At 43.6% G+C, this 26,686-nt stretch overlaps 2 pseudogenes; both read left to right on the top strand.

Annotated features, from left to right (window-relative positions):
- Window positions 1–11,597: 11,597 nt before the first annotated feature.
- Window positions 11,598–12,715, top strand: LOC100948857 (annotated as a pseudogene).
- Window positions 12,716–14,951: 2,236 nt separating this feature from the next.
- Window positions 14,952–25,170, top strand: LOC100949168 (annotated as a pseudogene).
- The last annotated feature ends 1,516 nt before the right edge of the window (window positions 25,171–26,686 follow it).

Genomic DNA, 26,686 nt, shown 5'->3' on the forward strand with positions numbered 1-26,686 from the left:
CCCTCTTGGGAACCCCCATCCTAGAACCCTCCCACCTGCAGATGCTCCATCATGATTCGCCTATCTCTTTCCATTGCAGAAGACTATTTATGCTTTCACATACTCAACAGATTGACTTCTGAGCCCATGTATGCCACACTGTCCTCAAATACTGGGACATGGGGTTTCCTTTTGAAAATTCACTACACTGTGATTTAGAGGCTGAGTTTTAGCTAATCACTAGAAATCTTGTTTTGATGAAGTATTAATAGTTCTACTCTGAATGTTGTCACCATGGAGAAAAGAGCTCCCTGAAAATTTTCCCCAAAATAGGATATCCAATTCCTGAGGGAACACATTTCTTGAGAAGTGGAAATGCGTTTTTCACAAAGAATCTGCTACTCCAAATTTGCTACAATAATTTGAAAAAAATAAATTTATTTCCTTTGGCAAATACCAGTGTGAAAATAACCTAGTGTTATCAATAATCTATGGACTATCAGACTAAATGTGTTATGCACTAAGCCATCAAGACATACTTGTGTGTTTCCTTAAACATGTCTTTTACTTGACTGCAAAATGTATTAGGGAGCTTCAGAAAAACCAAACCAATATCATGTCTGTGTGTGCATAATGTATATATGTATACACTGTGTATATATATATATATATATAGAGAGAGAGAGAGAGAGAGAGAGATTTATTTTAAGGTATTAGCTTACATGATTGTAGGGACTGGCAAGTCCAAAATCTGTAGAGCAAACAGGCTAAAGACACAGGAAAGAACTGATGCTGCAGCTCAAGTCTGAAGACAATCTGAATCAGAATTTCTTCATCCTCAGGATATCTCAGTCATTTTCTTCTTCTCTTATGAAGATCTTCCTAAGATCTTCAACTAATTGGATGAGGCTTACCCATATTATGAAAAGAAATATGCTTTCTCAAAATCCACTCATTAAAAGTTCATCACATCTAGAAAACATCTTCACAGAAGCATCTAGGCTGCTACCGTGGCCTAGCCATATTAGCATGTAAAGTTAATCATCATGGAAGCAAGTAAATTTTTTAAAATAATAACATTAAGAAAAATACAACACTGACATAAAATATCAGATTTATTATAAACAATAAACTTCCCATGCCATGTATATATTATTGTGGATAAAAATATTTTTGTCAAAAGTGTGCATCATTGGGCGGCACCTGTGGCTCAAAGGAGTGGGGTGCTGGCCTCATATACTGGAGGTGGTAGGTTCAAGCCCAGCCCCAGCCAAAAACTGCAAAAAATAAAATTAAATTAAAAAGTATGCATCATTTTGTTGAAATAATTTGACAATCCTAAAAAATACTGTGTTCCTCACAAAAGAGAATGTACGTCTGTCCTCCTGTGTATAAGCTTATAATAGTCCATCCATAAATCTCCCCTATAACAAAACCTTGACCTAAAGAAGTCATAGCAGTGCAAAAATGAGACATACACTTTCATAATGTCAGGGCAAACATTGCTAAGTCCTTAGGAAAGGAACCAAACTGTTATCATCTTGGATACTACTGAAACAGAAATGGCTCCATCCTGATTGAATAAGCTTTTTAATTTGGGGGTAAAAATTGTGACCTTATCAAATGATGAAAAAAATGATACAATGTTGATTAAAGAAAGAGCTATTAGAAAGTCTCACTGGCAAAGACAACTTTCCTTTAAGCACAACCTGAAAATTCTCCAGCTCTTGCAGGGATTTGTCCAGGTGTGAGACGGAATCCCAACCCCACCACCCCCCTGCTCTTGAGCAATGACTTCATTTTTTCTTAGTTGTCCTTCCCTTTTCTGCAAAATGGAGATAAGAATGCCTACTTTATGGGGTTCTTGAAGGATTAAATGAGCTAATATATAAAAGTGACTAACAGGCTCCAGGTACGTAATGAGTATTTGATAAACGCTATCAGTATTTTTTTGTTGTTGTTCTCAAAAGATATTAATTGTTTGGACATATGGGCAAGCAGGAGAGGAAAATTATTTTCATTTTACCAACCACACTAACAATGCAAAACCAAATAATGCTGATACTGTTAATTAAAAATGAGTCACATAGCCAGCATCTGTTAGCAACTAGTAATGTTGTCTCAGGAATTTCTCCTGCACTTGGGATATAGCAGCATTATGCAAGCAACAGTGCCTTGCTGACGTCCGTGTGGCCTATGTGGTAGTTTGGGTATAGTTAAAAGCAGAAAATAAGCATGTGCTTTTCTATCTGATTATCCTTTTACAAACCAAATTAAGGTATTTCAACATGAGATCTTAAAAATAGCAGAATTAACAGTGTCACTAAAGACTATATTGAAAGAACGTGAGTAGAGTAAGATTCAAAGAAGTAGGCAAACAAGAACAATTTCACGCCTTTCTTACTGCTATGTTTTGAATGTTTGTCCCCTCTGAAACTCATGTTGAAACTTTAGCCTGATTATAGCAGTATTAAGAGGTGGGACCTTTAAGAAGTGATAGAGTCATGAGGGCATGGGTTAATCCGCATGGATTAACGGATTAGTAGGTTATCACAGGATTAAGTTAGTTAAGAGTGGGTCTGTTATAAAAGTGGGATTGTTATGCCCAGCCCTCTCACTGTATGATGCCTTGTGCCACCTCAGGACTCTGCAGAGAGTCCCCACCAACATGAAGGTCTTCACCAGATTCAGCCTCTCAACTTTGGACTTCCCAACCTCTAGAGTTATAAGAAATAAATTTCTTTTCTTCATAAATTACCCAGTCTCTGGTATTCTATTATAACCACAGCAAACAAACAAAGACACTTACAAATCCTTACATTTAATTAAACTTCTTTAACCTTAGTTTTTCATCTGATCTGATTGGAATGCCCCTTTGTAACTCACCTGAATACCTCTGACATTCAAAGCTTCCAAGGATGACTCTGGGATTTAAGGCCAGCTGCCCCTACCTTCTGGAAATTGGTTCTTGCACACTTTGAGAGCTCCATTCCCTTTCCATTGAAAGAGACATTAAAGAGGGCACCTGAACTTGGCAATGATTATTTTCATTCAGAAGGGAAGCATTTTCCACTTTCTGAAATAGTCAAGAAACTCCAAACCAGAAGATAGTTCTTTCTGTACAGACTGAGAACTAGGTCCACAGGAATAAGTCAGCTGTGGTTTTATTTTCACAGGAACTAGAGAGGGCTCTGGTGGCTGGGAAACTACAGCTGTTCCTTAACCTCTGGGGCAAGGGACCAAACAGGAACACACTTCACCTGCAGGCTCAAGGGGTCAGTGAGCCTAAGCTTGGTCCTGAGGCTCTGGCTGTGGGTTTGAGGTCACAGAGCCCAGCCAGGTTCAAGTCTTGGGGGGGCCATCCACTGAGAGGCTTTGCCAGAAACCTCAGCAGAATACACGGAGGAAGATAGGAGAATTGGGAAACATGGGCAGAAAGAGCCCTAATGAAAGAGCACTTCCTCTACAGGTATTCTGTTCTACAGCCTGGGACCGGAATGTAACACGGGAAAGGAGAGGACATTTCTCCCTTCCCTATTTAACACAGGGTCTACTGAAGAAACCATGAAAGCAACTGTGGGCTCACTGACCAGAGGCCAAGGCGGCCTCCTGGCCCACCAGGAGAGCCCACAGAGTGGAACGTCCACCCACACCCACACCCCTGAGGTGAGGAGCTGATGACACAGAGAGGCCTCCAGGAGAACTGCCACCAGGGCCAATGAAATACAGAGGACACCATGGGGACCTTGCCAACCAGAAGGGATTGTCACTCAAGGTTGGAATGCCAGAGATTCTGTTGATAGGAGCAAAGCCAGACACCAATGCTGTGTTGCTCTCTCTTCCTTTCCTCGGGTTTTTTGCTTGCTACCCCAGGCCAGTGGAGCTTGAGAAGGCTCTAGTGGACCAAGGGGCCCATGACCAGCAAGAAGTCTGGCTGACTTTGGGGGGATTTCGGGGAACAGAGGGCTGGGCAGAGCAAATGGTTTATTTCAATGCTGCCTCTACTCCAGGGGCCTGGGGAATTGTGTGCAGGATAAACACACCCACATAACCTGGGAAATCTCTACTAGGATGGGGTGAGAAAAATAAGCAAGCCATTGACTAACTGGGCAGCGGGCTTCCTGTTTGTCTCAGATTGCCCCTTACCCCAGGCCTTCTCCCGTTGTCCTGTGTCCCTATTTCCTGGTTCAGCAGAAGAGGAAGTCAGTCTTTAAGGCTGAACTGGGCAGAGGCAATTGGCAAGACTTCCATTCTGATTCCTGTTGTTGCAGGGTCCTCCTCCACTCCCACAAATGCTCACAGGGTCTGTGTCAGGTGGTGGGGAGGCCCCAAAGAGGCAGCGGGGACAGCTGTCCACTGGGCTGTCAGTGGGCCCGTCCATCTGTTCCTCTGTTTGTCTTGCAAAATGGAAGAAGGGCTGCTACAGGGCTCTCAGTGGGGGGCAACTACAGAGCAGGTGGTCAGGCAGTAGGGCCAGCAGTGAGAACCCAGGGACAGAGAGAGAGTGCAAGCCAGGGTCTCAGCTCCAGATGAGGAAGCTCCCAGCTGGACCTGACCCACCAAGGTCACAGCAAGTAGAGCAGCACCGGGGCTGGCTCCTCACATCATGTCAAGAACTCTGCACCTTCTGGGGCTTTAAGGGGTGGAGCTGAGGGACTCTTTCTTTTGAGTGAGCTGTCAAAAAAGCCACAAGCAAATTAGAGAAGGTCAGGCAACATCCCTCTCTTAAGTGTGTCTTCTGTGATTCGTGTTCACTTTTTAGACCATCATCTGCCTATTTACTCCCAGCCCCGAAAGTCCCCCACCTTGCCCCAGCTGCACACCATGTAGGAGGTCCCCAGCCTGCAAACACTTTCTGGTTCAGCCACATCTCCATGAAGCCTCCCTGGGTGGGTCTCAGTGTTTGGAAAGCTGACAGACGACAACTGAGTTGCTGGTCTCAGGTTATGTTGGAACTACAGCTCCTCCCCCTGCCCCCCAGGCCCCACTCAGCTGCCATGCCCTGGTGGGGAGCCCAGACACTTGCTTTCTCTCAAGCTGTTTATTTTGCCTGTAGGAAGTGTCACCTGTCTGTTTGCCTGCTAATGAACTGTGAAGTCATAACTGCCAAGCAGCTCCAGCCCCAGCCAAGAGAAAAGGGAAGGAATGCTAGTGGCCCAGGCTGCAAGATCAGGATGTGGGGGCTGTTGTCTGGGCAGGAGGAGGGTCTGTGGTTACAGCTGGAGGCAGAGACAAAAAATAAAAAGCCTTTCTTTTCCCTCTGTGAGGCACAAAACCACCCCTAGGTCATCTGACGCCAAAGCCACAGGCTCTGGAAGCTGCCTTGTGGTTTACAGGCTGCCCCTGAGGTGGGAGCCACACACACAGGTGTCCCAGCACCCACAGGGCTTTTACCCTCTTGGCTTCAGGACTGAGTGGGCATCAGTAAAGGGCCCTGGGAGGATTCACTTGGCTTAACAGGGAACTTCCAAAAACCGTTCCTAAGGTCAGATCAGAGAACTGAAGCTGTGGGCAGGACGCTGGTGGAAAGGAGAACAGAGGTGAGTCCCTTCCTCGTACCCCACTGCAGGGAGGAAACGTGACTCCTTCTTCCACATGGCTTGTCCTCCCAGACACCAGGACCTACTGACACGGCATATGTAGGGCTGGCTGTGAAACCAAAACCACTTACAACGTGCACCAGTGCTCACGTCTTAGTTGGTGAGCCACACAGCATAGTCATAAACCTAACAATGTTTAAAATATTAGGAGCACCAACTTGGAAGGGGGCAGACAGGGTCAGAATCAATGGGGCGATGCTAAAGCCTAAGGAGTCTGGACAACACTGGCAGAGACACCCAAGACAGGAAAATCTAGGGAAAAGAAAAACGAGAGGCTGGAAGGGAAGGGCTTTTATAAAGATTCATGGCAGGAAGCCAGGCACCGTGGCTCCCACCTGTAATCCTAGCATTCTGGGAGGCCAAGGCAGGTGGATTGCTTGAGATCAGGAGTTCAAGACCAGCCTGAGCAAGAGTGAGACCCTAGTCTCTACTAAAAATAGAAAAACTAACTGAATGTTGTAGTGGGCACCCTTAGTCCCAGCTACTCAGGAGGCTGAGGCAAGAGGATCTCTTGAACCTGAGAGTTCGAGGTTGCTGTGAGTGGTGATGATGCCACAACACTCTAGCTAGCTCTAGAGGACAGGGGGACAGGACTGAGTGAGACTCTGTCTCCAAAAAGAAAAAGAGAGAGAGAGAGAGAAGGAAGGAAGGAAGGAAGATTCACAGCAGGGAGAGAAAGAGTACGATTGCAAAGGGTAATCTCTTGCCACACTGCATGGGAAGGAATGCTGCTCTGGGAATTCTACTAGCCTTTAGTGGGCCTCTTTAAAAACAGGGGGACGTAGGCACACACGATGTGAAGGGATGACTCAGTTGAAGCTGTATAGGGGGCAGTTAGCAGGTCAGCTAAGGAAATAGCGAGTCTCCCACTGACATTGAGAGCCCATGAGGAAATAGGAAAAAGAAAGCACAAGCTCCATGTGGCTCTCAGTACATGGAGGACCGCATGTCTTCAGTCAGAGCACACACCTATGGCGGGCAAATCAGGAGAGCACAGTAGCTGCTAAGAGGGAGCCTGCACCCCCACTTCCACTAGCCAAATTGTGTCTCTGGCACATAGGGACGTCCTGCTGGCAGGCTGGGCCTCAACCTCATTCTGTTCTCTTTCTCTGTCCTCCAGCTCCAGAAAATGTGGCATCCATGTCTTCCATAAGCCTCTGGGACTCACATTTAGTTCCTTCCTTAGTCAAGAGCAGAACAGTGGACTTGGTCCACAGCTGGCATCACAGAATTAATTTATGAAGTGAAAATCAGTCATTCAGAATAAACAGAGGGACGTGCTTAAACAGCACGGCATAAAAACAAGCTGCAAAAGAAAACAGCTAACGGTGTGAGTTCAAAGTTGCAGTTCAGAGCGCACCATGGATCCAATGCCTGTCCCTGCATTCTTGGGGTTAGAGGATGAGATGAAGGAAGATTCAATTATGAGTGATCCTAAATCAGGATTTCTGCCTATTTTTGATGAGTCCCACTTTAAGAAAGTGGCATTTAAAAATATAAACATAAAATAGATACATTATGTAATATGGAATAATCTTATATGGCAAGATAACTTTGACTCCAAATACCATTTGGGAGAGAACTTCTGTACCCTGGATATTAGACTAGCTTTGGAATACAAAGAAGTGAGTCCTACTGTCAAAAGCAACAGGAAGGAAACATATCTGTTAAGGTCGCCTTGTCCATGGTAATTTACATAATAAAGCCATGTCCTGTGGGTAGCCTCATGCCCACTTCAATGTTTATGCATATTCCCAAGCTTCTTTCTTTAAGATTCCCTCTGGCTTGCATGGAACCCTTATCTGCTCATGTATCTCACTCCCCAACCCTGAAGCTATTCTCCAGCCAGTGGCACTGACAAAATGAAGAAGTGTTATGGTTAGGGGACATCTAGGTGCTATGAAAAAGGGGTCTATAGCTTAAGAGTTCTTTTTCAATAATTTTCTGTCATTGAAAATTTGGTGCTTGTCCTTACAGCCAAATGAAGAATAAGGACAAGAAGTTTGAGGAAAAAGAAAGGGAAGTTTATTAATTTGCCAGCAAATGAGGAGGATGGCAGACTCTCATCTTTCAGGATCATTGTCCTGCCTATAAGCAGAAATACAGACCATTTAAAATGGTGTTTTAGCTACAGGCTATTGCTATTCAACTACCACATCTCTAGTGAAGATGATCTGGTGACCTCTATTCTTCTGAGCCATCTCCTGTGGTTTAAGATAGAAACAAAGAAAAAAGAAAACTTTTTTATTCTTGTGATTACTGGCCTCTGGTGGGGGTGCATATTTTAACTCCCAAAAAAGAGCGGGATTAGAGATTTAAATAGACAAATCATAAAACATTTTTCCGTTTTTCAGGCCCTTACTTCTGTTACATCTCAAATAATCGTCTAGTGTGTCTGGCAGGCAGCTTTCCTACATGTGATGATCAAAGACTCCTTTCTCCTTGAAGGTTCAAAAGATGGGATGGGAGATGCAGACAGTACACCTGCCTCTTAGCTGCCTTCCAGCAGTGAATGCACATCACTTTAGCTCACATTCCATTAGTAAATATTAACCAATCAAATGGCCCTTCCCGGATGCAAGAAGGGCTGAGAAAAGGTTACACCTGGTGCAACGATTGCTCCCCATCAATAGCTCTGCACAATGGGAAACTGAGCATGAGTTTTTATTGGACAGTTTGCTGTCTTTGTCAGAAGGACTCACTTGCTTTTCTTTGATTTTCCCTCTCACACAGGACTTAAAGTGATAGATGCATTTGCTGTAGGTTGGAAGGTAAAGAGGCTTTACATCCTGACAAAACCTCGTCAAATTGAATTTAGATATGTCTATTCTCCAAAACCTTTTGCCTGTCAAGCCACCAGTACTTCCTTACTGGGGCACTGTATTGTGTCTCTTTGGGTAGTTGATTTTAAAACGCTTTATATGGCTTGTGATTCTGATGGCTGGAAAGTTCACGCTGAGCATCTGAGGGCCTGAGGCGGTTTCCAAGCATGGTGGAAGGGGAAGGGGAGCAGTTACATACAGAGATCACCTGGTGAGAGGGGAAGCAGGTGAGAGAGAGAGAGAGAGAGATGGGAGGTGCCAGGACAACCAGCTCCTGGGGGAACAAATAGAATGAGAACTCATTCACCCCCAGCAAAGAAGGGAGCTGACCTATTCGCCCTGGATCTGCCCTCATGCCACAAACATCTCCCGGTAGGCTCCACCTCCCAACATCACCACATAGGGGATCAAATAGCAACCTAAGATTCGATGGGATGCACAAACCACATCCAAACCACACCAGGCACCTTTCATAGAAACTTCTAATATCTTCTTGCACTAGTCACCCAACCACCAAATACTTATTAACGTTTTTGGGTTTCAGTCGGGGGCCAAATCCATGCATGTGCAGCTTGTAGTTGAGCTTGGAGTTCATTTATAACATTTTGTGATCCTTTCCTTGAGCTTCCTCTTCTCCGGAATGTCTCTGACACTTTCCAGCTCCTAGGTGGCCCCCTTCCTGGATCACTGACTAGAAATCCAGGGCTTTAATCTCCCTGTTCTGTCTGATTTTCCTGCACCTGCACCTGTTATGCATTCTGTAGCACTTGGAGTTCTTTCCCCATCTGTCTGTTATTATTTTACTTCTCTGTGTCTTCTGGTAGCTGCGCCCTGCATTTTCTCCAGGGATTTTCATCACATTCAGTGGGAGAAACAAATACCAAGGAGTGGTATGTGCTTAATACAGCTTTCCCAGAACCAGAACCTACTGAAGGTTTTCAAGCAGTTAAACAGTATACAGATCTCTATTCCAGAAAGCTCTTTTTTGTCTGGAACAAGGATAATGGGTTGAAGGCAGCAATGTCTGAAGCAGAGAATACAGAAAGGAGGGGAGAGGTGGTACAATAACCTAAGAAGCAGATGCCACAGGCCAGATCTAGGCAGTCACAGTCAAAGGAAAGGACAGGACAGAATAAAGAACTACTCCAGGAAGGGTTTTGCAGAATCTGATAGCCGATTTGATGTGGACGTGGAGACATATGGAAGTATCCAGAATAATTGCCTAGGAGGGGAACAGGAAGAGCAACAATCACCAATTTGCTCCACGAATGTCAGTCTTTGAACAAATGTTTCTATCACAGACTAGAACGAACAGATCTGAACTCTTTCTACTCTCCTTCTCTACACTCCAGGATCATTTGTCTTTGTGATATCGGCCATGCCAAGACATTTTCCACTCTAACCAAATGTATCTGAGCCAGTTTGGAACATTGAAAAGTTTATTACTGACCTATTTGCCATTTTCAATAGGGCAAATTCTAAGTCAGTTTTATCTGTATAATGAATCACCTCCTTAAATTATGAAGCAGCCATACATAGAGCCTTTTTTCTCTATATGTTACATCCTGATCCTTATTTTATTTAATTTGTATTTAAGAATTTTGCTGGGCGGCGCCTGTGGCTCAGTGAGTGGGGCACCAGCCCCATATACCAAGGGTGGCGGGTTTGAACCTGGTAAACTGCACAAAAAATAGCCGGGTGTTGTAGCAGGCGCCTGTAGTCCCAGCTACTCGAGAGGCTGAGGCAAGAAAATTACCTAAGCCCAAGAGCTCAGACTCCACAGCACTCTACTGAGGGTGACAGAGTGAAACTCTTATCTCTAAAAAAAAAAAAGAATTTTGCTATTTGCTTCCGTGATTTCTTAGCAAAATACTGTTGGATGATATTTCAAATATATAACGCACTTTTAAAGGAATTAAGAAAACCTGAGATCGCCTGACTGTTTAAAGCAGCTAATAACTGTGATGCTAGTAGCATAGCTACAGGGAGCATAATGTTTCCTTGCTTTATTTTTGCAGAGGTAGAAAAGACTTCTTATATATTCTATAAACATCATACCCAGACACACCATGGATATACAGCAAAGCCTCTGTCAGTTGACCACCCACAAGACCACAACAAAGTGGTCGACATATGGAGCTGGTCAATGTAAGGAACTTCCACTGAGTATATGTGGTACATGTCCAGTCTATGAAAAGGAGGTCAACCTAAGGAGGTGGTCACCTGTGTTCACAGGCCCCCACCTGCTAATCCATAACGCAGTCTGCTAGCTCCTTACAGATTCCGCATTCCTCTCTTTCACAACTAAGTTAAGCAATGATTCATCACTTCAACTGTGGATAATTTGCCTCGCAACTCAGTAGGAATCTATTTTCCTCCACCAGCTATGCTAACAAAGAGTGAGGCCCAAAACCCATGTGGCTCTATCACAATACAAGAAGGTGGTCTGTTTTGCCCCACTGGGCCAGTCTTCCTCACATTGCAAGCCACGTGCTTAACTTTGGGTAGAAAAAAAGAAAGAAAGCCAGAAAGCCAAAGCCCTAAAATTGGAAAGAAATTCCCAAGATAAACAGCACAAAGAACAGAGAATGAAAGTCCTTATGTTTGAGATAGAATTGGGCTCTTTCTTAGAAAGGCTTTTTGAGAAAGGAATCTGTGGGCAGAAGAAGAAAAAGGTTCCCTATTATGTAGCTCACTGCAAGTCAGCAAAAGAAATAAAAGGAGAAAAGGATTTGGCAATCGGCTGCTAACAAAGTCCTTAATTTGGGCTAACTCCTAGGGTTTGCGGGCTTCAGGGAGCATTCTTGTGCTATGGTGAGTGTCACCACCCAGCGTTGCCCACAGTCCCTGTTCCCTGGCTGGGGGGTTGTTTCTCCTTTCCTAGACCTTGAATAAAACAGAGTCAGTTTGCTTATTTTGACAATTAAAAAGAAGGTGGTGGTTTGGAATGGCTGCGGCTGGAGGCGAGGTGGTGGCTGAGTCCCCGGCGGCGTCCCTGGGGTGGAGGCGGAGTGAAGGGCCATCCCCTGGGGCAGGCATCCTCCCAGGCATCATCTCGCCCTAGGCCACCTCACCCCTCCCGAGGGGAGGAACCCACTGGGCCTGGATCCTGCCGCCCTACTTACACCTGACTCACTGCCACTGGTCTCCGTGCAAGGCACCAGAGGCTGCCCCTCCTGGCCCCTTGGCAGACACCATGAACATCAAAGATGCCCAGATACCCTCTTTCCCGTGGTTTGGCATAGACACTGGGGGAACTCTCTTAAAGGTCTCATATTTTGAACCTAGTGATATCATGCCAGAGGAAGAACAAGAAGTTTAGAGCTTAAAAAGCATTTGGGAATATTTGACTTCTCGTGTAGGATATGAATCCATTGGCATTCAGGACCTACGCCTTGAACTGAAGGATTTAACACTTTGGGGCCGGAGAGGGAACTTGCACTTTGTCAGATTTCCACCCCAGGACCTGCCTACTTTTATCCAAATGGGAAGACCTAAAAACTTCTCAGCCTTACAAATGGTGCTATGTGCGACAGGAGGTGGTGCTTACAAATTTGAAAAAAATTTTCGTGCAATTGAACACCTCCACCTGCACAAGCCGGATGAACTTGACTGCCTTGTAAAGGGCTTGATGTATATAGATTCTGGCAGTTTCAACGGACAAGCCATGTGCTATTATTTTGCTAATTCTTCAGAACCCAAGAAATGCCAAAAGATGCCTTTTAATCTAGACGATTATCTGCTGCTGGTAGTGAACATTGGCACAGCGGTCAGTATTTTAGCAGTCCGTTCCAAAGGCTCATGGCCGGAGCCTTGGAGGGGGTTCCTTTCTGGGTTGGTGCAGTTTATTGACTGGCTGTGAAAGTTTTGAAGAGGCTCTTGAAATGGCATCTAAAGGTAATAGCACCCAAGTTGACAAGCTGGTCCATGATATTTGTGGAGAAGACTATGAAGGATTTGGTCTGCAGGTTGGGCTGTGGAGTCTAGTTTTAGGAATATGATTTATAAGAATCTGTTAGCAAAGAAGATCTGGCAAGAGCTACTTTAGTTACTATCACCACTAACATCGGTTCGGCGGCACAAATGTGAGCTGCTAATGAGAACATAAACAGAGTTGTCTTTCTTGGAAACTTTTTACATGTCAATACTCTCTCAGTGAAACTTCTGGCCTATGCACTGGAGTACTGGTCCAACAGTCAACTGAAAGCATCGTTTCTAGAACATCAGGGATTCGTTGGAGGAGTTGGTGCACTTCTGGGCTGTCAAATTTCAGCTAAGGCATCAGGTCTCTCTCTGCTAATCAATGTCATCTGAGAGAAGCTGAAAACACAGGTATTATTTCTGCACTGTTTGTCACTGGGAGCCAAAGGATACGAGAGTACTAGAAGCTGCTGAATGTTGCCATATCTAGAGAGACGTTTGTAACGTTTTAAGTATTTCCAATGGAAATACTTTCCCTTTTGTGTATACCCAGTGTTGAATTCTTGAATCCAATACACTCCCATCGCTGAGCTTCCTGTCCAAAAGATTTTCTTTTTATCTCATGTAGCCAGCGTCATAGTACTATATACTCAAACACAAATCATTGCAGAAATGTTTAGCTTAGGAGAATAATTGATTATGAATATTTGTCACAAGTCTTTTTTATGTGTTTTGGTTACTAGTGAGCAAAGAATACCATACCCTGTATCAAAAATTTTTGAAATGGCAATCAAAGATAATTATTGTTATGTGATTTTAGAAATGTTAAGGCAATATCATTAATTATTGTAGTTTTGTTAAACCATATCCCCTGGCAAAAGAGCATTTTATATGATTTTTCCCCAGAAGTAGAACTTTTTTTTTTTTTTTTTTTGGCCGGGGCTGGTTTGAACCCACCACCTCCGTCATACAGGGCCAGTGCCCTACTCCTTTGAGCCACAGGCACCACCTGAAGTAGAACTTTTCTCAGATGCCACAGTTTAACTGAAATACTTTTAACTTTTAGCCTGAATTTTAAAACAAATCCTGGAAAATGCACATATTTGAACTTCTTGTATGAGTTAATCAGTACATGTTTAGAATGTTTAGTATTTTAAAATTAGAGGTATAGTTACTTATTCGGGGTCTGTCTGATGAGGTTCTCAGGCTATTCTGATAGAATGTGCTTTGGGTGTACCGATGATTTCTTTACATTTATCTCAGGTCCAAACTTTGTTGTTTCTTTCTTTTTTTTTTTGAGACAGAGCCTCAAGCTGTCCCCCTGGGTAGAGTGCTGTGTCATCACAGCTCACAGCAACCTCCAACTCCTGGGCTCAAGCAAGTCTCCTGCCTCTGCCTCCCAAGTAGCTGGGACCACAGGCGCCTGCCACAACGCCTGGCTATTTTTTGGTAGCAGCCATCATTGCTGTTTGGCAGGCCTGGGCTGGATTCGAACCCACCAGCTCAGGTGTATGTGGCTGGCGCCTTAACCGTTTGAGCCACAGGTGCCGAGCCTGTTGTTTCTTTTTCTTAGATCTTAACCATCAAAGTCAAACATTTTATTCTATTATGAATAACAGTAAATGAAAGTTATAGAAAGCTAAAGATAAATTTGAAAACTCTGTGGTAGTCTGAGGCAATATTGCAGAATTATGAAAGGATTAGTGTTTTGTACATTCTGATAATAAAAGAATTATATTTCCGAAAAAAAAAAAAAAGAAAGAGGTTTGAGCTTCAGGGTTTTTTGCTCATTCTTAAGCGTAAAAGAGTGAGACAATTTCTACCGCTTTGCTTGACAAGAGATGCCCTTTCTCAGTACAGAAGGACAGAACTTTGGGAAGAAAAATCTTCATTGCTCAGGAACTTTGGGCAATGCCGCTAGTCATTTCAGCATCTTCCACCAACTAAAATTTTTCTGAGCATCAGCAGCGTTTTGTGTTTGCAGCTTCCTCACTCACAGGGGCCCTACTGCTGTTGGTGGGATCTGGCAATCAGAGCTGGGAACTTTCTTTGGTCAAAGTTTTACAAAAGTTGTGGTCAGCACAGCTGGCGCAGGAGATGATGCCGGGAAAGGGTGCAGAGATAGGGAGTCAGCCTGATCTAAGTGCTTTGGAAAACCCATGCAAGGAGTTGTTAATACACTACAGTTGGTCAACTGAAAACAGTTTCAGATATCCCTGGGTGCTGGGGCAAGAGCTAAGTATAGGAATAAATTCCACATGTGAGAAAACTCAAAATAGCATCAAACAACAGACTCAGAAACACTTGGAGTAGGGCTTGTCTGCAAATTTCCCCAAAAGGCAAGCAAAAAATTCCCCAGGAGACCTCCGATTAGTTTCAAGACTCAGACGCCTTAGACAACTGCTACGATGACTGTGTTCATTATAAGATGTTTTTTATTTGGTTCATTTATTCATGAATGCTCAAGAGCTAGTTCATCCTTCAAAATGCTGCCAAGACATTTTTCCATGAAGAGAACATTAAACAGCTATGGAGAAGTTTGGTGATGAGGCTTCTGAGAGGGGACACAGACTTCCTTTGCCAAATAACTAAGGACAAGCTGAAGTGAGGAGGGACCTAAATTCCAGAGATGCACCTCTGGGTCCGAAGTGTGCAATTACAGCTGGAAGTAGAAGCAGAGCCACAAAGATGGGTCAGCCCTGATGAAGGCAAGGTTACTACTGTGGTAAGAATAACCCTGATGAATAAATGAACATTTATTGAGCATTTATGATGTTGAACTTCTCTAAGCCCTCACAGCTGGGAGGTAGCCAAACGGCCACTAATCAAACCCAGAGTCTCTTATCCAGAGCCCTGGTTCTTAAACATTCTGCCTCTGGTCCCTAACCCCCAGGCCGTGGACTGAGTTGGTCTGGTCCATATCCTGTTAAGAACCCAGCCACACTGGTTAACATTACCTTTTAGAAAGATCCACTTGTACCCTTATAAGATAAACCAGTTTGATGAAAATATTTCAAATTGTATATGAAAACACCACACTGTACCCCACGATTGCATTAATGTACACAGCTATCATTTAATTAACAAAAAAAAAAGAACCCAGCCACACAACAGGAGGTCCTTGCATCACTGCCTGAGCCCCACCTGCCTTCAGATCAACAGCAGCATTAGATTCTCACGGGAGCGAGAACCGTCCTGTGAACTGCGCATGGGAGAAATCTAGGTTGCATGTTTTTAAATTGTTATGGGGCTGGCGCCCTACTCCTTTGAGCCGCAGGAGCCATCATTAACTTTCAATGATAGATACCTAGTGGTTGTACATATTTATGAGGTACTTGTGATGCTTTGATGCAGGCATGCTATGTACTGACCAAATCAGAGTAAATGGAGTATCCATCATCTGAAGCATTTATTGTTTCTTTCTGTTAGAAGCAATGCCCCCACCCCCAGGCCATGAAAAATTTTTCTTCCATGAAACTAGTCCCTGGTGCCAAAAAGGTTGAGGACCCCCACATTATGCCGTCAATCAGGCCAGTGAGGATCCTGAGTTTTCTTGACTAGAGTGAGGACTCTTAGCAAAACTTGGCACTTGGAATTCAGATACCAAGTAGGCCATTGCCAAGGCCACTTTGTATGGATGTGCAGATGTGTGCCACAAAACTCCAGAAGGTTTTGTTCACTTCGAAGTTTATGTAACTGCTACCCCCACCCCAAAACTGCATAGCAGACCAACTGATGAGTCTCACTATGGCTCTCCCATCTCCATTCTTCAGCTTTCACAGGTGAGATATCTGACCTGCTGGGAGCAAATGGCACTGCCCAGAGGCCAGTCCTGTGGAGGAGAGTCAGGACTGGGCTGACTTCCCTTTGCTAATCCCATTGCAATGCATTCTGCAGCCCCGTGTCCTGTAGTGTGGACCCCACTCACAGCTGATAAGCAAATCAAACATCCACACAGAAATTTGAGAAGGAACAGATATGATAAGAACAACAGGCATGTTGTTTTTGTTTGTTTTTTAAATCTGGCCTACCTTAAAGAATCTGAAGCCAAAGAATCTGGTTGCCATCTATATAGATGGGGCTCCTGAACTATCTGGCAAAGAAAAACGGAAATATTTTGAAGCAAGTGATGCTCCAGAAGCAATTTATTAGTGCTGTGGGAAGACTAGAAATGCTGTTGTTAGGAAAATGAAATCAGTGCATGTCTGGATTTGTGTCTCACAGAGGGGCCATAAATGCTACTCTCTGCTGGCAGGGCTGTGAGCAGCGAGAATGGCTGTGTGCTTCTGTCCCCGGGATGTGTGTGAGGGCTGGAGAAAGATGTCTCTGCTTCAGGATCACCGTGGGAATTGCTTTCAGTTTGTATCTGGAGGGTACAAGCCACACCCGGCACTAAAGCCTCCCAGGCCTGGCATCCGCTGGTAGTTCTGAGGGCTGGATCTGCTCTTTTGTCCATCTTTGAGGAAGGCAGTGACTCTCTGGGCCCTTCAGAAACATGCAAGGAAGACCTGCCCATGAATGGGCTTTTCAAGTGGATTTTCATTCCCCAGATGTCTTCATGGCGGATTTCCAGACCTGAGGAAGGCGCTATCAAAGCAGCTGTTCCAGGCAGCTGCAGATTGGGAACACAGAGACTCTTCATCAGCCCCAGGTCTGCCACTGGCTTTTAGGATGGCTCATATTTGTCCTTTTACCTCTCAGGGTCTCAGTTTCCTCATCGGTAAAGTGGGGGTGCAGAAGGTTTAACTAAACATATCTTTTCCATTCCAGCTCTAAACCCTATAATTGGTTTGGGAGGATTGCTAAATTACTTCAAAGCTGTTTTCATTATTATTTATTCCAATGAAGCCAGGCTTCTAGGCTAATGCCACGCCGCTAAGCTGTTGGAATCTCAGTGAACACAGTAAATGGACCACCCCCATTCCTCTAAACTAAATAAATGAGTGGCAAAAGGAAGGCCCAGGATAAAGATGAAGTTTTAAGTCTAAGAAACAAAATTGTCATCTCTTATCCCCAAACCAACTCCAAATTCCTTTCAATTTGTTTTTGACTTCTGAGTGGTTGTATGGACACAGCCCAGTGTAGCGGAGAAGCACAGGAAAATGGACCCAAGACCTCTGGCTCCATCACTTGGTAGATATGCTGGCCAATTCCCAACCTACCTACACCCGCTTCTCAGAATACCTGCTCCCTGGCACGCACAAGTGGGTAGGGGTCTGGGAGCAGAGGTAGAGAAGAAGCCCCAACCCAGGCTGGGCTGGGCAGAGCTGCACTTGTTCAAAGTTGTCACTGGAAAGGAGTCAGTGGAGTGCCAGTCCAGGGCTACGCTCATCCCTGCTGGGCACCAGCAGGGCATGGTGTAAGCTCCAGGAGGGGCTGGCCTACTGAGAAAAAGGAGATAGAAACAGATGAGCAGAGAAGCAAACATGGGAGCATGGGGGGAAACAGAAAAAGAGAATAAGAAACTGCATTTCCCAAAGGTTTCAAGATCCTGGTTCCATTCCCTCTGTGCTTCCTGCCTGAGTCCTTTGCTTTACTTAACCCTTCCCTTGTCAGAGTGAGTTTCTCTTACTTGCAACCAAATGATCTCTGAGAACCCTTATCTCACCGTGACTTTGTGTCAGTGACTCTATCTCTTGGTGCCTCTGTTTCCTCCCCTGTAAAATGTAGCAGCCAGTATATGCACTTCTAAGTTTCTTTTCTAGTCTTCTGATGATATGAAAGACTTCTACAAAGCCAAGTAGGATTAAGTCACAGTGACTCCCTATCTTTCCCCCTATTAACCAGATCTGGGCCACAACCAACACAGCCAATCAGTCAGTCCATGCCAGCAGCCCCAGTAGCTGTGGTCTTGGCAAAGGCTGCAGTCTCTTCCAGATACCAGGTGTCAAGATGCAGCACGGAAGCATGGACCTCCAGTTCTCAGGGTGCAAATTCAGTCTGCCGCCTTTCAGAAATGCCAGAGATGAGGCAGGAGCTGGCCCACACCCAAGCAGCTCCTGTCCACTGCACTTTCACTGTAGCCCGTGCATGTATTTGTAAGTCCAGTGTGCCTGTTGGAAAGGAGGCTAAGGCTCCAGCAGCACCCTGGCTTCAAAGCTTGTCCTTACACCCATCTCTGAGCCCCTGGCAGCAGGTAGAATGTTAATGATGATGTGTAATTTCAGTTGGAGTTTCCATTGGACACAGATCCTCAGACAATCGATGTGGCATTTCACCAGTGCCACTGTCTGCAACAAAGGAATGCTGTATGGGTGGCCGGGGAGTGTCCCTTTATAACCACTGAACTACATGGAAAAACAGACTCTGTTGGAGCTGTAAGAAATTAGATTAGACAGACACACACACACACACACAAAGAAGAAAAACACCCTTCTCTCGGGTGCTAAGTCAGAGGTGTTATACTAAAAGGGACAACGTGTTAATGAAATCTCAAGGTATTTTTAGAAAGAGTAGACTTCTTTTTGGGTATGGCTGGAAATGTAGCTCTGCTTAGAGGCTCAAGAATAGATATGAAGACATCTCAGAGTCCAAACCAGCCCAGGCTGATGACAGGGTCCCTGCCTCCAGTGCACCAAATTCTTATCAATTTCGTCAAGTTACCATCCACTGTAATTGGTGGAAGAGGTCCATATTTCAGGTGACTATAATTTTACTCTCCCCCATTTAGTCCGCACCACTTCACCTCCCATCCACACCCCACATAAGAGAACCAGGAGACCATGATAAAGTGGGTGAAGCAGCTTCCCTCCAAATAACTGAGGGGGGACAGACCCATAGTTGGAAACTACTGATTAGTGACTACAGCTGAGCAGCAGATCAATCAACCTCAGTTCCCTGAACCCTGAGGAAACTCATTCTGCAATGCCCAATACTCACATTGGTCCTAGGGTCACTCACAAAATATCAGCATATCCCATTGATTTCTTGAGGGATAGCTAAATTTTTAAGAGCTCTGGGGAGGGGGGCAGACCTGGGACAGAGTTATTTCATAACCCTTTCCAACCACCAGTAGGCATTTAACAGTAAGACCATTCAGCAGCTGCAGAAGAGACTGTATCATTCATTCAATGTTTTCTCATCAAGGATTTGTCATTTCCAAATGGCTCTTTTACCTCCTTACTTTCTCTTTATCCCACAGTTGTTTTCCTCATCCACAGAAAAGGAACCCAATGGCACTAATATTTCTTTCTGCCAGGGACTGTGTTATAGTTCTTTTATGCACATTGTCTCATGGATCTTTCCCAGGTTTCTGAATCAACTACCTATGCATACACCCAGCCTCCATATGCTGCCCTGTTCATCCAGACCCCGCACCAACACTGGGGAATCTTTCTAAGGCATACTTCCCACTAGGAAATGTTCACAGCAACTCATGGCCTTCCAGATGAGACTGAAGAGGTACTGGCCTTCACAGCTTATTCTGGCTTCCCTGGCATCTTCCCCAACCATCCCCTATAAACAGGAGCTTTGCCACAAACTCTGCACAATAGATATCCATATCCTGTGGATGTGGCCCACACTACTCACCTGTTTAAACTTTCTTCCCATCCTCCTCATTTGGCAAACTCTTCTTTGGTCATCAAGCCTCAACTTAAATACCATCTCATCTTTGTATCCCTCCCGAACTTTCCCAGGTAGAATTAATTAGACCTTCATCTTTCTTTATAACACTTCAGATAAGCTTCACTTAAAGCATAGCTCACATTGTATTAGAAAGTCCTATTGTTTTGCTCAGGGTAAATCACCTACTATGAAAAACAACTCCAACATTTTGGGGGGCTTGATCCAACAAAGGTCTATTTCCTGCTCATGAAGCAGTCTAACATAAGACTTCTTCCTGGAGGCTCTGCTCCATGTGTGACTCAGGGATCCAGGCAGCTTCCATCTTAGAGATCTGTTATGTCCTAAGACCTTGGAGCCCTTCACTTCCAGACACATAAATAGCAAAAAAAGAATATGTAGGATAGACTGGGAGGTTGTAAGGGTCCAGGCATGGCCATTACTCCAAGACAACAAGTCTTCAATCATACAGAGCCTACTTCTTTAAAGACAGTCCTCTCTGGTGCCCCGAGTGATCATTAAAAAACCAACAAAGAACAGGTTTTTCTCTTCTTCCAGATCAGCCCTAGGATTATTCAAATAATACAGCTCTTCAAGGTAAATAAGCTCCTGGCCAACACCTACATAGGACATTTGACACTGTCTCCTAAGCCAAGGTCACAAGAGATTATAAGTAAGGACTTTCTACTTTCGAACAGATTTGAAAAGAGGGGGAATCTCTTCTAATGCAAACACACACAAATCAAAAATGTTTGGGGAGGACAAGGGGAGATCTTTAAAGAAAAAAAATAGCTTTAAAAATAATTGGCACATAAAGCTTAGGGGAACCAAGGAATAATTTAAGGTTCAATTTCCAAAGCTCTTCTATTTCTCATAAGCCCCCCATAGTCTATAGAACTGGTGAAAGAAACTAAGGCAGGGATAGGGTAAGTGATTGGGCAATGGTTACACTGCAAATCACAGGTTTTTCTGGATGGGCTCCTCCCTCCCTGTCCAGAGCACATTTTGTGAACTGACACAAAAAGCAAGAATACTGCCACCACTCCCTGCTCATTCTACACCTTGCTTCCAGCTCTCCCCGATGCAGCAAATCATCTTCACGTTGTTAAATCCAATGTTCCTTTTCTGGTCCCCACCCTATGGTTATCTCTAAGCAAGACTTGGCTGAGAAGACCACGGCTTTCTTCTGCAACACCATTTCCCCTTGGCCACTGTGACACTTACCTCCTCTCTGACTGCCCCTTCTCTGTATCCCCTCCCTTCATACCATAAAGACGCAGACCACCCAGACTCCATCCTAGGTCCTCTTCTCTTCTTCCTTTATACATTCCCTCCATCTTGTCCATGCCTATGGCTTCAGTATTCACAAATGAACTCCAAATCTGTGTGTCTCCAGCTAACACTCTCTTCTGAGTTCCACATCTATACCATGTGTCCATTTCTATAGACTTCTCTCAAAAGTACTTTGAGATCTAAGCCCACTCTCCTCTTGCATCAGAGTTGCTCTTTTTCCAAAGTCTACCTGGTGAGTGGCACTACGGTGGATTTGGTAGTGTAATTCAAGGGATCTGTAGTCATTCTTGATGCTTCATCTCCATCTCCAAAGGCGATTCACCTATTACCAAACCCAGTTCACTTACCCCCTAAATACCTCTCAAATATATCCATTTTTCCTCCTCTATAGTCACGCATCCCTAAGTCAAGCTACCATCATGTCCTGAATGGGCCACATCAACATGCAATTCATGGTTCTCCTGGCAACCACACTTGCCATCTTCCAATCTGTTCTCCACCCTGAAGCCAAAAAGATATTTCCAAGATGTCAACCTGATAATGGCTCCTAGCACCTCTTCTGCAAGCCCCATCCAAGTCATTCAATGGTTTTCCAATAATCTTGGGGAAAAGACCAAATCTTATCCTCAGTAAAAACTCCTATGCCCCGCAGCTTCTATCCACCCTATAGCCTCTCTTCAGACTATGCTCCCCACTGTTCTCTGAATTCCAGCTGCACTGGTCTCCCTTTCAGCTCCTTTATCACTCCCCAGCTCCATCTTCCCAAAGGACAGACTCTGATCCACAAATCCAGTGAGCACTCATGTTCAATTCCCTCATCACACCACCTACTTCTTCACAGAACTTAGCAAAGCAGGAATTCTACATTTATGTATATGTTCATCAGCTTGATAACTGTCTTCCCCATCAGACAAGAAGTGTAATGAAGATGAGGCCATGCTCCTTTTTGCTCATCATTACATCCACAGTATCAATCATCATGCCTAGCACATACAAACACTTCATACACACTGGGCCAATGAATGATAAAAATAATTGTACCCATTAATAATTGTACCCATTTGGTAATTAATCAATAAATTATGTTCTCTTAAGTTCCTGCCTGTTTTAACATTCTATTATATGCATCAGTCACATTAGATGACCTGTCATATGAAGCAGTTTTTCCTTCTATTTGCACTACATTTACTCTGAATTCCAAGATTCAAATCATTTCCTTTTATGAAAAGAATTTCAGGTCTATTTTGTAAACAAGTCTGTGTTCACATTTATTTGAGGCTTTATCCGGGTGTGTAAAAAAAAATGATAGCACATTTGCAGCAGTGAGGAGGTTAGAGAAGGTAGCTGTGAAGCAGGAATGCTCCCTAGTGAGGGCCCAGGGCTGGGAGGAGGAGGGCAGGCAGGGCGCAAGTGCCAGCTCTGCCTTCATCTGGCAGCTTAACTGTGAGTAAATCACTTCCTTCTCTGGATCCTGGTCAGTTCATCTGGGAAATGAGAGTCATTCTAAACAGAGAGGCTTCTGCCTTCAACATATGATGTGATTCATGAGAATGGTCATACCACTGCCTGCCATTTCCCTGTAAATCCAGAACTCTTCTCATGGAGAAGGTCTTTCAGAGCCAAAAGACTTTCCTTCTCCATGGCTATATTTTTTCTGGTAGTGCTTAACCTGCCACTTATAATGGGAATGTACCAAGAAAAATTGCACATCGCACTCCGTCTTTGAAGGGTACGTTTTTATCATCTGGCCTGACACTCATCCTTCCACAATTAGGAAGGAGAAGACTCTCATCTGCCAACTCCCCATTTCCAGAAATGATGTGGGTCAGAAGAGCAGGTGCTATATTCTGTCTGTGTACTGTGGAAGGAAAGCCTCAGGGTCAGGAATTAGGACTCATGTCCCTGGGTGTATACTTCCTGTCTGTGAGCTTTGGGAATGATCACTCAACTTCTCTGAGCCTTCAGGCTGCAATTCAGAAAAAAATAATCTAACTGGCTTATATCGTAGAGTGATCATGAGACATAGATAGAAAAGCACAAGAGAAAATAATTTGAAATCTTTAAAGGGCAATAAAAATGGGTAATCAGATGCCCAAAAGATGCCTCAAGGAATAAAGGTATATAGAGTATAAGTATATGCCAACAGCACAGAAATTATACTTTCCACAGTCATTTGGTGCCAACTCCTAGTAGACCAAGACATTCGTACCAAAGGTCCTGGACCCTCTCTAAGTGTTCATCTGAGAATTTCGGGATTATTTAGTGAAGAAGTCACTGTTTGCCTTGGGGAGCAATGAAGGATTGAAACACATATATTTAGAAAAATGATAGCACTGTCAACAAATATCAATGACAACTGGAGAAAAGCATGTTAGAGATGTTCTAACTTATAGTCACTACGAAAGTTTGTAGACAAACTGTGTTATGGCCCATTATTTCAATTCCAAGAAACACAGTCAACGGTATCCTTTCTGATGCACTTGCTTGGCTTCTCCGTGTTGCTGGGAGAGTCATTTGTTTCCATCTGCATGTATTTTACCTTTCTTGATTTTTGTGTATTGCAAAACTTTTGCAATGACGCACATGTTTTATAGATTGAAAAAAATAGTATTTACCTAAGAAAATCTGCTTGTTGCACTGCTTCAGTAATAACTTTTTTACAACTGTCACAGAGCAATTCTTCGAAATCAACTGATGTTCAAAAATTGAATGAAAACCTTTTCATATACGGTGAATTGATTTTCAACAAGTGCGTGAAGACCATCAATCAGGAAAGGCCAGCATCTTCAACAGATAACACTGGGGAAATTGTAGATCTATGTGCTACGTAATGAATTTTGTCCTTACCTTATGCCATATACAAAAACTTACTCAAAATGGAATAAAGAGCTAAATCTATAAAGTTCCTAGAAGAAAAACCTAGAGTAAAAGCTTTAAGACATTGCATTTGTCAACAACCTCTTGGCTATGAAACCCAAAACACAGGTAACAAAAGAAAAAAAATAGATAAAATGGGCTTCATCAAAATTATAAATTTCTGTGCACCAAAGACACTATCAAGAGAGTGAAAAGGCAACCCATGGAATGGGAGAAAACATTTGCAAATCAGATGTCTGATAAGAAATTAATACCCAAAATATATAAAGAGCTCCTATAACTCAAAAACAAAAACCAAACAGCCCAAATCAAAAATGGGCTAAGAATTTGAAAAGACATTTCTCCAAAGAAGATATACAAAATGGCAATAAGCACTTGAAAAGATGTTTGATATCATTAGCCATTAGGGACATGCAAATCAAAAGCACAATGAGATACGATTTCACACCCATTAGAATTGCCATTATAAAAAAATTTTTTTAAATATCATATGTTGGCAAGGAGATAAAGAAATTGGAATCCTTGTACATTGCCAATGAGAATGTAAACTGATACAGCCATTGCCCCAGCCTCCAGCATTTCTGTTTGAGATGATGAAAAGTTCTGGAAACACCTTTCTGATCCGCCATCTGCGGTAGAACTGCCACCAAGATATAGATTTTCATAAAAACCCTCATGGGGAAGAACATCTCTCTCAAGGTTGAACCTTCAGTAGGATAGAAATGTAAAGGCCAAGATCCAGGATAAGGAAGGAATTGCTTCTGATCAGCAAAGACTCATTCCTGCTGGCAAGCAACTGGGAGATGGGCATACTTTCTCTGACTACAACATTCAATAGGGGTTCACTACTCATCTTGTGTTAAGACTTCTTGGTGGTGCTAAGGAAGAAAAAGTCTTATACCACTCCCCTAAAAAATAAGCATAAGAGAAAGAAGGTTAAGCTGGCTGTCCTAAAATACTATAAGGTGGATTAGAATGGCAAAATTAGTTGCCTTTGTCAAGAGTGTCCTTCGGACAAGTATGGTGCTAGAATTTTTATGGCCAGCCACTTTGATGGGCATTATTGTGGCAAATGTTGTCTAACTTACTGCTTCAATAAACCAGAAGACAAGTAATTATATATGAGTTAATAAAAGACATGAACTAAAAAAAAAAAAAGAAGGAAAGAAAAGAAAATTAATGGCAGTGATGGTTGCACAGAAACGTGAACACAGTTAATGCCCCTGAATGTTTCATTGTAGTGCCATTGTACACTTTTAAAAAATGGTATTTTATATTATTTACGTTTTACTACAATAAATGGAAAATAGAATGGAGGTTCTAATGTCATGGAAAATTGTTTTTCTGTCACTTGTTAAAGAAAGCAGTTGTGTTCTATTTACTGAAGGATCTTCGAACTCAGGGAGGGAGGTGGGATTGATGGCAAAGAACCAGCATCTGAATTTCCCAGCACCCCTGCAGCCCATGCTCATCAATCTAAGGGTTTCTGCGATTGATTTTCTTCTTCCCCCCTTTCAAATGCTTACCATGATGCCAAATAAGGATGTCAAGCTTCAGCACCCTCACATCTCTGGATAAATGAGATGTCACCTCAGCCTGCAGACCGGCACTGTAAAGAGCAAAGCAGAAAACAGACTTAATGCTTGGAGTAAATCAGGGAGGAAAACACACCCCTCGTCAGGCCTTAGAGAGCAGAGACAGGCTAGAGAGAGGGACCAGAGTGGGAGCCATAAGTACTGCATTAATGGCCTTTGCCAGGGGAGCAACCTACACAACACACAAGTTCAAATGTGATAGACACAAATCCCCCATGAAAGAGCCAGCATGCTAACAGTCCTACCAGCAGTAAATCTCATCTTCCAGCTCAGGAGCTCGGCTTCCATTTCCCCAAACAGAGCAATAACACAGCAGCTACCAGAAAGGGCTGCATGCCAGACTTCCCCCAACAACAGGAGATTCTCAACATCTGGAATCACAACCACAACGGACCCAAGAGCCCCACCAGCTTCACAAAAACTTCTGCTTTCAAAGAAAGATATCAGTCTTCATGGCTGCAGACCATGAAGAATTAAGTGATACATTCTTCACTTGCCTGTTGGAACTCAATGATCTTTTTGTTAAAATACCAAGGACTGTTTTTATTTAGGGTTCCTTTCCTCCCTGTACTGTGTGTGTTGGGGGCGGGGGAGGCCTCATGATGAGGGACAGAGGACAGATGGCCGTGGGGGAAATGGCAGGAAGGCACGGGACATGCTGTCTTGGTGATCAGTGGCATGTAAGAAAGAGTAGAGAGAAATCCTTTCTTTCTGAATTTCTCCATTTGCTTCAACTTCCTTGTCATACAGACTTCCAACAGTTAGAACAATGGTTTCCCAATCCTCACAGCAGTTTGCTGGTCTTCATTTCATGCACATACCCCTGTAGTCTGGATAAAAGGAAGATGCCAATTCTTCCCCAATCGTAATTAAAATATCAAGGGATGTTCTTTTTGGAACTTGACAAAGCAGTTCAAAGGTCCATTGGGAAAAATACCTCGGTGAGTATATTGAAATGCATTTTGGCATAATAAAAGTAATAAGGAGACTCTAGCCTCACCAAGCATTAAAATATAGTACAACTCTTATTGCAGCC

This window comes from Otolemur garnettii, unplaced genomic scaffold (genome assembly GCF_000181295.1).
Source record: "Otolemur garnettii isolate 467f Iridium unplaced genomic scaffold, OtoGar3 scaffold00121, whole genome shotgun sequence".
In the NCBI taxonomy this organism is placed as follows: Eukaryota; Metazoa; Chordata; class Mammalia; order Primates; family Galagidae; genus Otolemur; species Otolemur garnettii.